Here is a 13565-nt window from a genome sequence, read left to right on the forward strand (position 1 = left end):
TTCCAGCCAGTGGTCGAACGAGTGATTTTAAAAGTCCCGGGGAAGTCATAAGAATGATGATAAAAGTCCATGGGACAGTCATGTAAAGTATATTACTTTTCATGGGGAATCGACCCTAAGTGCTACTCAGACCTGTTCCTCAGCCTTTCATAAAAGGTTTGTCTTGCTTTAGTTCTTGACTTGAGTGTAAGGAGGAATTAAAGTGAAGACAGATTTGGTACCATGACATTGATAAAACACAGAAAAAGTGATGGGAGTAATGGAGGAATTTTTCAAATAGTCTAACCATGGGCAATCACTTGGGCTAGCATTACAACCAATTGTACTCAATATTGACCCCCAGAATATTGTTATATAAGTTTATTGAGGATAGAATGTTGAGGGACAAAATAATGAGAAGTAAGTGCATAATGGGAAGAATATATTTCATATTCCCAACTCCACATCTACGTACGTACCTTGAAGATATATGTACAGCCTAGGTACACACATATATATATATATTCCAGCTCTAGTTTGCACCAACAGCGACGGGGCACTGGCGGTGAGTGCCGCTGACACGGTGGTGCATCGTGTATAGATACCGCTCCAAGTCTCCTCCCCAGCCGGGAAAGAAAAAGGCAGCACTCGCGGGGTGTTTTATCAGATGTCCAAAATTGTATTCAAGTGCTTCTCACAGACGCATTTTCGGGTCAAGCCCTTTATCAATGTGTCAACACGAGTGTTGCACTGAAGCTCATTTTAATGTGCAGCGTGCGTTCTCATACAGAAAGTGAGGTAAGACTGCTCATTGGTATTATTTTGAGCGCCATCTTGGAATGTGCAAAATCGGCAAAGACCATATGTACCCACTTCATGATTAAAACTGAAACATTTCATATTATCAAACATGCATAAACATATTAAAACACATTTAACAACGTTACATTGAACCGTGTATCGGCCTAATCAAATCGTTGATCGACTGACAATTGTTTGACATTTTATACACGTATAGGAAGAATGTTTAAGAACATTTGTAATTGTTTGCTTTTTACTCTAGTTCTAAACCTTAAGCAATATCCTCGTGTAAACCGAACACACCATTGATCTTGAGGTGTTCACATAAAATGAAGGTGTATGATGGTACAGTCCAATTACAAGCACATCCCCATTAGTTAATCTCGCCGTGGATCGGCTAGTGCGGTTCCTATCGCTAGGAACCGCCGAAAAAGACCTCTTAGTGGTATCTCCTATGGTGATACCATTTCTGTTGAGAATGGTTTAGTGGCCCTGGAAATGTACCTTTAAGCTTATTTTCCTAGGTGAATGGCCAATTCTTCCCCACTGTTAAGGCCTGTTGGAGTTTTAGTTTGCAGGTCGATTATGTATCGGGATTCGAGGCGTCTGAGTTTAGTGAGTCTATTACCACCCCTCTCATGCTCAGGGACTTGATCGATCCCGAAGTATTGCAAATCATCCCTGTTGCTACGATGTTTGATGGCAAAATGTTTAGCTACAGGTGATGTCATATCTTTATTTGCTATGGCACGCATGTGCTCCAGGACTCTTAATTTTACACTCTTGATGTTACTCCCTATATACTTCAACTTACAGGGGCACATTAAACAGTAAACCACATATGGTGTTTGGCATGTGATGAAGGAATTGATAGATCTACGATTTTTGAGACCAGGTATTTCGTAGCCTAAGACTCTCTTGCTATACGCGCAAGTACGCTTGAGACGCAGTAGCTCTCCGTAAGGAATGCTTCTCTTCAGATTCATGGGGTGTCCGCTGTCGGCATGTAAAATGCTGTTTCCAGCGGTTGGCTTTCGATACAAAGATGTAATCACTTGGTTATCTTTGATGGATACCAGGAGGTCGAGGTAGTTCACTGCCACTGAGCTAACCTCACCAGTGAATCGCAGGTTGACATTGTTGTTATAAAGGTGAGAGATGTAATCTTTCGCACTTTCTATCGACCCCTTCCATACAAGAAAGAGATCGTCTATGTATCTATGCCATTTTACCACGTTGTCAGTCCACTCACGATTTCCGGCGGACCAGGCCACCCGCTCCTCCCACCAGCCTACAAATAAATTCACATAGCAGGGGGCGAAGCAGGTGCCCATCGCGGTGCCGGAGTTCTGTTTAAATAAATCCCCCTGAAAGAGAAAGATGTTATTTAGTAAACAGAATTCTGTTAATTCCATAATCATGGTGTTGTGTCCTGAAAATTTCAAAGGTCTTTTCTTCATAAAGTATTCGACTGATTTCAAACCTTGAGAGTGCTCAATACATGTATAGAGACTGGTTATGTCCATAACAATTAAGACTTAGGTAGGGTCCCATGTCAGTTCTTTCAAATGTACAATGTACAATGAAATCCTTGGTATCCCTGATGTAAGAAGCTAGAGTCAAAACAGATTGAAACAAAAAGTGATCAATGAAGGTTGACAAATTTTCAGTTAGGCTGCCCATTGAAGATACAATGGGGCGGCCCGGCGGTGTCTTGAGATCTTTATGGATTTTTGGTAAATATATATATATTTCTTTCATATATATATGTATATATATATATATATGAAAGAAATGTTCCTGCTCCTGTCAATGGGTGACTGAAACACACCAGGTGCGGACCTCCAAACCTCGTAACAGCAGCAAAAGGATTTTTACTAAAAGCAGATCCAAAACCTCAAATAGGTGGCAGAGTGAAGTTCTTTATTTAATTTCACGGACAAATGTCCATCCAATAACGCGTTTCACTCCTCTAGGGAGCTTGATCACATACCACGCTCAAGGAAATGGAACATTATATACTAGACATAGTAGTGAGACAAATTAATTAAAGTGCACGCCCTCACAGTGAAAAAAGTGTAAAAACAAATGACAGACCAATTATTTTAGTTACACATATAGTATGTAAACTTTAGACGCCATTTTAAAACGGTTCAAGTACTAATGAATATTCATACATTTTTCCGACTCAAAGCATTCCCATTAGAGCAAATAGTTTTGATCATTAGCAAGTTAATTGATTTGAGGCAGAAGATAATAACTCTTGTGCACAGCAAAAAGAGATAATTCCGACATAGTGTCTTAATAAAATGTTTTTTGCATTGCAGAAAAATATACATTTTTGACAAGTGTCAATAGTAAAATGAAATATAAACAATGCATATTATTATTTCCGCAATTAATGAACTTGCTATCTTAAACACAAAATTATATCAAGTATGCAGGTGAGTACTTTGGTATTGGTGTACGTTTTTTTTTTTAAAAAGATTGTTATTGGTTGTCAATAAAGTGCTTAAAAAAGTGCAGTTTCAAAACATAAATCATGATCATTATAACCCACAAATAATGTGATAAAAATGTGTGTAGAACACAGCAGAGTGAACAATCTTGACAGTTTAACACAGTCCTGAATTGATAGCTAGAAATTATTGAGGCCGTTGTTACAGATACATTTCTAACTAAAAGGGTTGTTATATTGGTTTTCGTCCGATAATCAAATTAATGTAATGCAGTCTAATCGATAGAAAGAAAGAGATACCTAAACAACATGTGAATTACCTGACCAAACTAGTTGTTAAAGATGACTTTAGGGGGCGTGGCCAAGATGGCGGGGTGAGCGGACGCTTCCTCCCGTAGCTCCTCCGGCCCAGCTCAGCTCGAGCCCCGATTCCTGCGCTTCTCTCCCCCCGCGGTTGCACTGCGGGCGAGGGAACTGTGCCGGAGTTCTTGGGGCACGTTTTGATGCCACTTTGACTTCTGTTGCCCCGGGGGAAGTCCCCGAAAAGTTTGTTCAACGATCGACCCGAGGAGGGGAGCCTGGGTCGCCCCGAAGAGAAGGGCCTGGAGGCGGAGCATATTGCGGCGCTGTCCGCGCGCCTCGGCGGAGTCGAGTGCTGAAAGCTGGAGATCCCGGGGGACGGACTAGACGGACTCCGCAGAGTGTGGAGGCTTCCTGGCCGGCGCCCTGGTGGCCGGGACCATCGCTAGACGACAGACCCCTGCCCTGCGACGACGATCTACCCCCCTGCCATGGGTATCGGAGTGAGACGCCCTGCGGACCCCGAGCCTGGGGGAGTGGAACGGTGAAGTCTGAGCGGAGCCCGGGCCGGGCGTATTGGCCGATGGTACTGAGAAACATTGGGTTCGCACTTCCCCAACCCGTTGCCATTTGAGGGTCGCCCATAGACTAGCTGGCCTGGGCTGGCATCCTGGGTTCCGCCCTCCCGCCATCTTGTCTTTGCGGAACTAATACTGGTGACCCTCGCCCGCGCCCTGGTCATGCGGGCGCTTGGGTCTCTCCTGGTGCCTACACATCTGCTGTCCTCCCTGGGGGCACACGGTTGAAAGCCTCCGACTTGGACATAGCTGACCGCCCTGCCTGGCCCGATGGTCGTCTCGCCCTGACCCGGGCCGCCATTTTGTCGCCTGTGACGCACTACCCTTGTCCTCGGCGAGGACTTCACATCTGGTGCCCACGGGCGGCTGGGCGCGTCTACAACGGCCGGCTCTAGGCTTCGACCACCGCGGAGGCCAGGATGGCCGGAAGACGAGGCGCAGCACGGGGAGATCGCACTTTGCCGGACATGCTCGGCAGGGCCCAGCAACTACGCGACAGGGCGCAGCCGTCCTCGGGGTCCTCCCGGGCCTCAATGGACGCCACCGGGGGTGAACCACCTGTCACGAGGTCCTTCATGGAGGACTTATTCAGCTCCCTCAAGGAGGAATTTCAGACTCTCAAGACCGAGGTGGCGGGTGAGGTCCGTGAAGTGCGTAGAGAAATCGAAGGGCTGGGCGAGCGAGTCGACACTGTGGAAACGGCGGCCCAGCGCCGCGACGAGGAGATAGTTCATCTCCAGCAGGACGTCCTTCGCCTACGGGAGCAGTGTGTCGAGCTCCAGGCCCATTCGGAGGACTTCGAGAACAGATCCAGGCGGAATAACATCCGGGTGCGGGGCGTTCCGTCCGCGGATGAGGGTACGGACCTAGTGGCCTATTTGCAGGACCTGTTCCGCGACATCTTGGGAGAAGGAGCGGACTTCCCGATCCGCATAGACAGAGCACACAGGGTGGGCCGCCAGCGCCAATCATCGGCACCCCCGCCTGATATTCTGGCATTCTTGCCGGATTTCCCCCTAAAGGAGCACATTATGACGGAGGCCCGCAGGAAACAGCCGCTGTCCTTTCGAGAACGACCCGTGGCGCTCTATCAGGACCTGTCTGCCATCACACTGCAGAAACGCAGGTCTTTCCGCATCGCCACGGACTTCCTGCGAGAGCATGAGACGGCCTATTCCTGGGGTCACCCCTTCCGTCTTATTTTTCGATGGAATGGGGTGTTACATCAGCTGCGCTCCTTACAAGATGTCTGTGGGGTACTGGGACTCACAGCTACGGAGGAAGAAGGGGCCACACCCGCATGGAGGCGCCCCGAGCGGCGGGGCCGACGGAGATCGAGGAGGCGCCAATCGTCGGCGACGGCGAGTCGCCCTGACTCCCCTACCATCAGGGCGGATATGACGGAGGCCCTGAGGACTGCGGCCAGGAACTTGCCTGAATCCAATGGCGTGGCCCAGACGGCCTAACTTTACTCCGGGGGGAGAGACTCTTAGCTTCTTCGATGCTGGGTTGGGGCTGGGGGTTGGGGGGGAGAGGTTGGAGGTGTGTGGCTGGACGTCCACTTGACTGGTTTCTGCAGACTCGCCCATTTGGGCTAGACTGAGACTATGGGGTGTTTTTTCTTATTTTTGGTTTTGGCTGGTTGCCATGAGTTGGTTTTGGGGGGGTTTCAAAGCTGGTTTGGTGTTGGGGGGGTCCCGTCCGATACTGTCCGAACACATGCGGAGCCGATTCTGGCCTTCCCTGCGCCCCTGCCCCGCGCGCCCCTTCCACTGATCCCGAGCTTGCTGCACAGCGCTTTGCTTCCCTGGGAATGATGCCACCCCTGAAAGTAGTGACCCTTAATGTTAAGGGTCTGAACAACCCTGTGAAGCATAGGGCGATTCTTTCCCTGCTAGAAGGGTCGCAGGCGGATATCTGCCTCCTGCAGGAAACCCATTTACTCTCTAAAGATTGCCATAGGCTGCGCTCTGCCAAGTTCCCCACGCAACTCTTTTCCTCGGCTGCGACTAAGACTGCAGGGGTAGCCATTCTTCTAGCCAGCTCTTTCCGAGGTGAGGTGCTGTATAAACATGCCGAGCAGAAGGGGAGGCTCCTAGTGTATCGCATGCGTCTGGGGGGTGTAGCCTTTACGGTTGGTTCCGTATACAGCCCAAATGACCACCAGGATCGCTTCCTGGAATCTGTGTTGGTAGACGTTACTGCCTCGCCCGACCGCCACGTCATCTTGGGGGGAGACCTGAACATGGTCTTCAACTCCACCTTGGATAGGTCGGCCCAGCGCTTTCCGCAGACGGGGGAGCTTTCTAGAGCGGTACAGGACCAGATCGCAGAGATGGATCTGCATGACCTCTGGCGCATAATGCACCCCGCCGATAGGGACTACTCATATTTCTCCCACGCACACCGCACTTACTCGCGGTTGGATTACCTCCTGGTGAGTGGACCGCTCCGTTTAGCCGCCACGGCGGCTGACATCGGGGTTTTGTCCCTGTCCGACCATGCGCCGGTTTCCGGAGTTTTTGCTTGGCCGGTGGCCCCCCCCTCCAGAGGGATGTGGCGGCTTCGGGACACGCTTCTCCATAAGAAGTCGGTGGTGAAGCGAGTGGAGGGGGTCATCCAGGAGTACCTGACCCACAATAGCAACCCCGATACATCCCAGGCAACGCAGTGGGCAGCTTTGAAAGCGGTCATCAGAGGGGAGTTTATCTCCATCTCCTCGGCGGAGAACAAGGAGCGTCAACGCAAGAGGGAGGAATTAATGGCGCAGGTCAGGGAACTTGAGCAGGTTCACCGCCGGACGGGGGCGCCTCGTGTTTGGAGGCAGCTGAAGGCGGCGCGGAAACTTCTCTCTGCGTTGGACCTGAACCGGGCGAAGTATGCAGCGTTGCGCCTGAAACATGCCTTTTACACCGGCGGAGATAGATGCGGTAAGCTCCTGGCCCACCGGCTCAGGGCTGCGCAGCAACGCAACGTCGTAAAGGAGCTAGTGGGAGCAGATGGGGTCCCGGTTTCCGGTGACGCGGAGGTGGCGGACTCCTTCCGTGCCTTTTACGAGGCGCTGTACGCTGCAGAGCCCTCCCCACCGGGAGAGGCTGAGGCCTATCTGGAATCAGTAACCCTCCCGGCCTTGGACCCCGCCCTGGCGGCCCACCTGGAGAGGGATATACACGTGGAGGAAGTCATCTCCGCTATTGCACGGCTGAAACACGGCAAGGCCCCGGGCCCGGATGGCTATACGGCCTTGTTTTACAAGACCTTCTGTCCCACTGTCGCGCCTCTCCTGGCTCGCTTATTCAACTCCTTCTCCGAACCGGGAGCCATCCCGCCGGACCTTCTTTCGGCGACCGTGTCGGTTATCCCGAAACCGGGAAAAGACCGGACTCTCTGCGGCTCGTATCGGCCCATCTCGCTTCTAAATGTGGACCTCAAGCTGTACACAGGGATCTTGGCGGCCAGACTGGGTCTACATCTACCAGGTTTGGTGGAGGCGGACCAGGCAGGCTTTGTACCCGGTAGGCAGACGGTCGACAACACCAAGAGGGTGACGCACGTGCTAGAAAAGGCCTCACGCGTCCCGGGGGAGCGGATGCTGCTATCGGTTGACGCGGAGAAGGCCTTTGATAGGGTTCATTGGCCGTACCTCGAGCTGGTTCTTGGGAAACTGGGGATCGGCGAGAAGTTCCGCACTATGATCTTTAATTGCTATAAGAGACCGTCAGCATCGGTGCGTGTCAACGGACACAGCTCCGGCAGCTTTGCCATTGAGCGTGGCACAAGACAGGGTTGCCCCCTTTCACCGCTCCTGTTTGCCCTCTATATGGAGCCGTTTGCCCAGAGGATTCGTGATAACCCGGACGCTATCGGAGTGAAGATGGGGCAATACACGCATACTGTTAGCTTGTATGCGGACGATGTCTTGCTGACCCTGGATGACCCTAGGCGGTCGCTCCCTGCCTGCGTCCAGGAACTGAATTCCTTTGCCCGCGTGGCAGGCTTCAAGATGAATATGTCTAAGTCGGCCGCCCTGGACGTGTCCCTCTCTGTTGACACCAGGCGGGACCTCCAGCGTCTTTTTCCTCTGCAATGGTCCTCCTCCACGGTGCCTTACCTAGGGATTTTGCTTGCGCCTTCCCTGCCTGCAATGGTCGCTGCTAACTATTCTTCTCTAGGCAAAAAGATCAAAGAGGAACTCGGCCGATGGAACAAAGGCCTGCTCTCGTGGCTGGGCCGTATCGCAGCGGTGAAGATGACCATACTGCCTCAGATCCTGTATCTTTTTCGCGCCCTACCTCTCCAGCCTCCTGTAGGTTGGATACGACAGGCGCAGGCAGACATCTCCCGCTTTGTGTGGCAGGGCCGTAAGCCTCGGATGAAGCGGGTCCTCTCCATGCTTGCCCCGGAGGCGGGGGGTCTCGGGGTCCCGGACCTCCGGAAGTACTTCCAGGCGGCACAACTTCGGTATCTGGTGGAGTGGAGCCGGTGGGAATCGGACAAGCATTGGCTCTTTCAAGACCAGGCAGTTGCGGGCCGTACACTCCAGGAAGTCCCGTTCCTGCGGCGCACTCACCGTCCGCCGAATCTCTATGCCTCTTTTATCACCCGGGTTCCGCTGAGAGTGTGGGACGCGGTGTGCGAACTTCACGAGCTCACCACTTTTCCATCGCCGTTCACTCCCATTGCTGGCAATCCAGACTTCACTCCGGGCCTGGAACCGGGAGCCTTTTCCCACTGGGTGAGCGCGGGTTGCAGGGCGCTTTTCCAGATCTACGGGCCGGAGGGCGTACTCCCCTTCCAACAGCTCCGACAGGAGTTTGGCCTGACGGAGGGGGACAGACTGCGTTATATGCAGGTCCGCCACTGGGCTCTACAACCCCCGGTGCGCGACGTCGCTGCCCGTTCGATTACGCCCTATGAGCGATGGCTGGTAACCCGGACCTCGGATGCCAAGCTTATCACCGACTTGTACAAGTTTCTCCAACCCCCGCCGTTTCATTACCATAACCCAGGGAGGGAGCGCTGGCACAGGGAATTGGGCAGGACCTTGAGCCACAAAGAGTGGGACAGGATTGCGTATCGGGCGAGGCACTCTGCGTACCACACTGGGCTGACGGAGACCTTTACCAAGGTGTCCACCTATTGGTATTACACCCCGGAGCGGCTCTACGAGATGCGCAAAATCGGCGATAAAGGTTGCTGGCGCGGCTGCGGACAGGAGGGTACCCTCACGCATATTCTCTGGGAGTGCCCGGTGCTGTCGGCCTATTGGAAAGAGGTCTTGGATGAGGTGGACAGGCATTTTGAGATTGAGCTCCCGCGCTTCCCTGCGTATGTCTTGCTAGGCCTCCCCAATGACCTGATGTACCCGCTGAAGTCCCGCAGGGGTAGGCAGATTGCGATTGCGCTGGGCTCCGCGGTCCAAAACATCCTGGTACTCTGGCGTACCCCCACTGCCCCTTCTATCACTGGTTGGTTACACAGGCTCTGGCAGGTACTGGGCATGGAAAAGGTGTCGCTGACGGTGGCTGGGAATGTTGACCAGTTTGAAGAACTCTGGCACCCCTTTTTGGCACTGCTATCCACGGAATTTCGCGAGCTCACATGCCCACGGTACCTGCGACTTCTTAGGCTGACGCCGCCGGCGGCTCCAGCGGAGTGAATGTGCGGGATCAGGGGTTTGGGGCTGGGGGTGGGGAGCTGGGTTATATGCTTGTAATGCTAACCTTCGGACGGGGATGTTGGGGCATTGTTTTCTTCCTTTTCTTCCTTTGCTTCTCTTTCTCCTAATTTTCTGGGGTTGGGGGGCTGGAGGGATGGTGGTTTTTTTTACTGTGTTGCGGGACGCTAATTCAGCCCGGCCTTGCTAAGGGAATGGGGGTCTACTGGGGGGTCATTCACGATGCCTTGTTGCCTTAAGACTTATGCCTTGTTACCCTCTGGGGCTTCCTGTCTCCCTACTTTCCTTCTGAACCGCTGCAACATCTCGCTTTTTGTACTGTATGTTCGCTTGACCTCCTATTCCCTTCCCCATGTTTTATTATACCTTAATAAAATACTTTAAACCTAAAGATGACTTTACAGAAAGTTATCTAAATCTTCCGTCAGATTCAGACCATTTGGAGCCTTGGTATCTAAAGATAGAATGAGATGCGATTCTTTTTGCCTGAGTAGTTTGTCTCGGTTACCACCCCGTCCGGGCTGAGGTACCGAACACAAAACAGTATATTCTAGGTCTTTCAGTAGTTTGTTATGTACTGACCGAAAGTGCCTTGCCACAGGATAATTTTCATTGTTGTTGACAATAGCTCTTATGTGCTGTAAGATGCGCTTATGCACTGGGAGTTTAGTGCTCCCTATGTATTCGAGATTGCAGGTACACTTTAATTTGTAAACTACAAACTCTGACCTACACGTAAGATGTTCTCGAATAGGTACAGGAACCTCACTAATAGCTGTCATATAGTGGGTACTGCTTTTTGCCAATGTGCATGTGCGACAGGAAGTGCATTTAAAGAACCCCATTTTCTGATACCATGGTTTTTTTGGGAAACCTCAGGTGATGGTCTATCTAATGCGTCACGCATTGAAGGCGCCCTCCTGAATGTTATATTTTGGTTTGGTAGGTAATATAGGGCCTAGAATGACATCAGTTAATATAATAGGCCATTCACTACAGATGATACGTCTAATTTTACGCTCTTGTGCACAGAAAGTGGTAATAAGTCTAACTGAGCATTTTGGACTGCTATTACCAGACTCTTTAGGTGCAAGTAGGGATTTGCGGTCAAATGACCTAGCTTTAGTTAAAGCTTGTTCTAGAATATATTTATAATAACTCCTATTCAGAAAGCGTTGTTTTGATTCAAGTTGACATTGCTCCAGAGATGTGTTGCTGCAAATTCTACAGATGCGTATGAATTCCACATACAAGTTGCTATTAATAGTATGGGAAGGGTGGGCACTGTGGGCATGAAGAATTTAATTGCCCGCTGTAGATTTATGGTGTAATCGAGTCTCAAGTTTATCATCTTTTATAAACATCTGTACATCAAGGAGTTCAGCCATATCTGAAGTTATGCTATCTGTGGCAATTTTCTCGCTGACCAGAGGTGTTGTTGATACACTCCACAGACTATAGAGGCTAATTCCAAAAGCCAACTCTTCGCCGCACCCGCTTCGCGGGTGCCGCTTCGCGGGTGCCGCTTCGCACGGGAGGACGCTGATTACCATCCATCGGCAACAGGAGCAGGAAGGCAGAGGTAAGGGCGAGAGGCTCGGCGGGCTGCGAGCGTGCGGGGACTCCAGCAACCAGGAGTCCCTGCGAGACCACGGAGACAGCATCCGGTCCGCTCTCCCCGCTAGCCCGCCCCCCGCCTTCCCTGTGCTATTGAAGGCATCATTTACCATCACCTGTTGGGGCAATTTTCTCGCTGACCAGAGGCGTTGTTGATACACTCCACAGACTATAGAGGCTAATTCCAAAAGCCAACTCCTCGCCGCACCCGCTTCGCGGGTGCCGCGTCGCACCAGGAGTCCCTGCGAGACCACGGAGACAGCATCCGGTCCGCTCTCCCCGCTGGCCCGCCCCCTGCCCTTTACATACCTATATAATCCCACTTGACTCCCGCAGCGCGGGACGCAGCTCGGGGCGAAGACCGGGCTAAGAGCGGGCCGTTTGAGGCCGTTCGAGGACTGAGTGGACTGGACTGGCCCACCCTCTTTCGCCATTTCTACGTTCCCTTTATTAAGTACACATTAGTTTAACAGTTCCTATTAATATCCCACTCTGTCTGTTAGATCGGTGATTGCCCCTTGTCCTAAAAGACATGAGTACCAGGGTAACACGGAGTAAGGCCTCCAAGGGTGGCCCGCAAATCAGTGGCCCCATGGATGACTTCATTACCCGTACTAATATAGCTATCGATCACGAAATATCTAAACTTCAAACCCGGGTCTCTTTAGAACTGGTAGCCGCTAGAAGGCTGTCCCAAGTTATTGCGCTCTCAAAAAAATCCTCCCTAGGCCACATAGCTGCTTCGGTTACCCCAGGGCGCCCTGCCATCCCCCATGTGTAGTTACACAGGCTGATGTCCATCGGACCTCGATTTTCTCCATCCCCGCCTCACCGGTAGAGCATTCTTCCAACGCAGATGAAGCTAATCTATCTGCTGCTTCTTGCGTTCAGAATCCAATTTTTAACCCACTCCCCCAGGTATCCCCGAACACCATTAGTGGCAAACTACCCAAAAGAAAGCGCCGTTCTCGTTCTGCTTACTCCCGTAAGAAGGCGAAAATTGCGGTTTCACAACACCTGTCATTGACAAGAGTACTGCCATCTAATGTAATACTAGAGCAAAACCCAGGGTCGCAGCCTCCAAGAGAGGCAGGGACTGAGGGGTTAGATGCCGCTTCCTCTACCACCATCCTAAAGGACGAGGGGCGACAGGCTGAAGGGTTGGGTAAGAATGAAAGGGAATTTATAGATTTGGTTTGGGAAACCTTAAAAAAACTTCTTTCCCCTCTTGACCTCAGACTCTCACGAATAGAAAACAACTCGAGATGGAAAAGAGCATTATTGCCCTGGCCACTCTCGGCTTGAGAAGTCTTGAAAACCAGGGCTATCCTGCAGTAGACCCAATACCACTAGCCCCTACCTCCCAAGCCCAGAATCTCCCGCCCCCAGCTCCAGCCACTATACGGCCGGTTCCTAAGCCGAGGACCGTGGCTGTGGATCAAATTTCCGCCACCACCAAACCTAAGGCTCCCCAACAGACTCCAAAGCTGCAAACAGGAAACCCTAAACCTGGCGCGCACCCTAAACCCAACACTAGTGAAGCACAGGACCCTCCCATAAAGGATAACTTTAGAGGGGGGTACATTGATCTTCCCCCAGAAGCCAAAGACTATGTGGTAGTGTTAACGGGTGTCCCCCAGATTGGCACAGGCCAATACGAGAATCATTGGTCGCTGAAAAACAAGATAATGTATTGGCTTAACGTAAACAGACCGATCCCTAACGGCCGGAGAAGCAGAGTCCTGATGGTTCGAAGAACTCCCTGGGTGGGCCTAACAAAGAAAACCAGTCCTGGGGACTGTATAGTGGTGACCTTTGAGGATCCACATACGGCACAGTTCATCTGTTCCTGGCCTGGTAGTGAAGGGTCCCCGGTTATACCCAGGCCGCTGTCTTTTTTCTATCCACCGCGTCCCAGACACACCCTGGTGGACGACTGGACATTGGTGCAACATCAACCATGGAAGAGCCATTCCAATACCTATAATCACACTCTTCCACACTGGAATGGCCTTCCAACCTCAAATAGATATGGTGGCCTGGAAGAGGTAGATTGACTTTCTAGCCAGCCTGCCCAACATCAACTGGGAAAACCATTATCACCACTTACGCCAGGGCTAACCGAACCCTCACCCTCTGACCCCCTAGTAGGTTT

The sequence above is a fragment of the Lissotriton vulgaris genome, chromosome 4_1 (genome assembly GCF_964263255.1).
Source record: "Lissotriton vulgaris chromosome 4_1, aLisVul1.2, whole genome shotgun sequence".
Taxonomy (NCBI): domain Eukaryota; kingdom Metazoa; phylum Chordata; class Amphibia; order Caudata; family Salamandridae; genus Lissotriton; species Lissotriton vulgaris.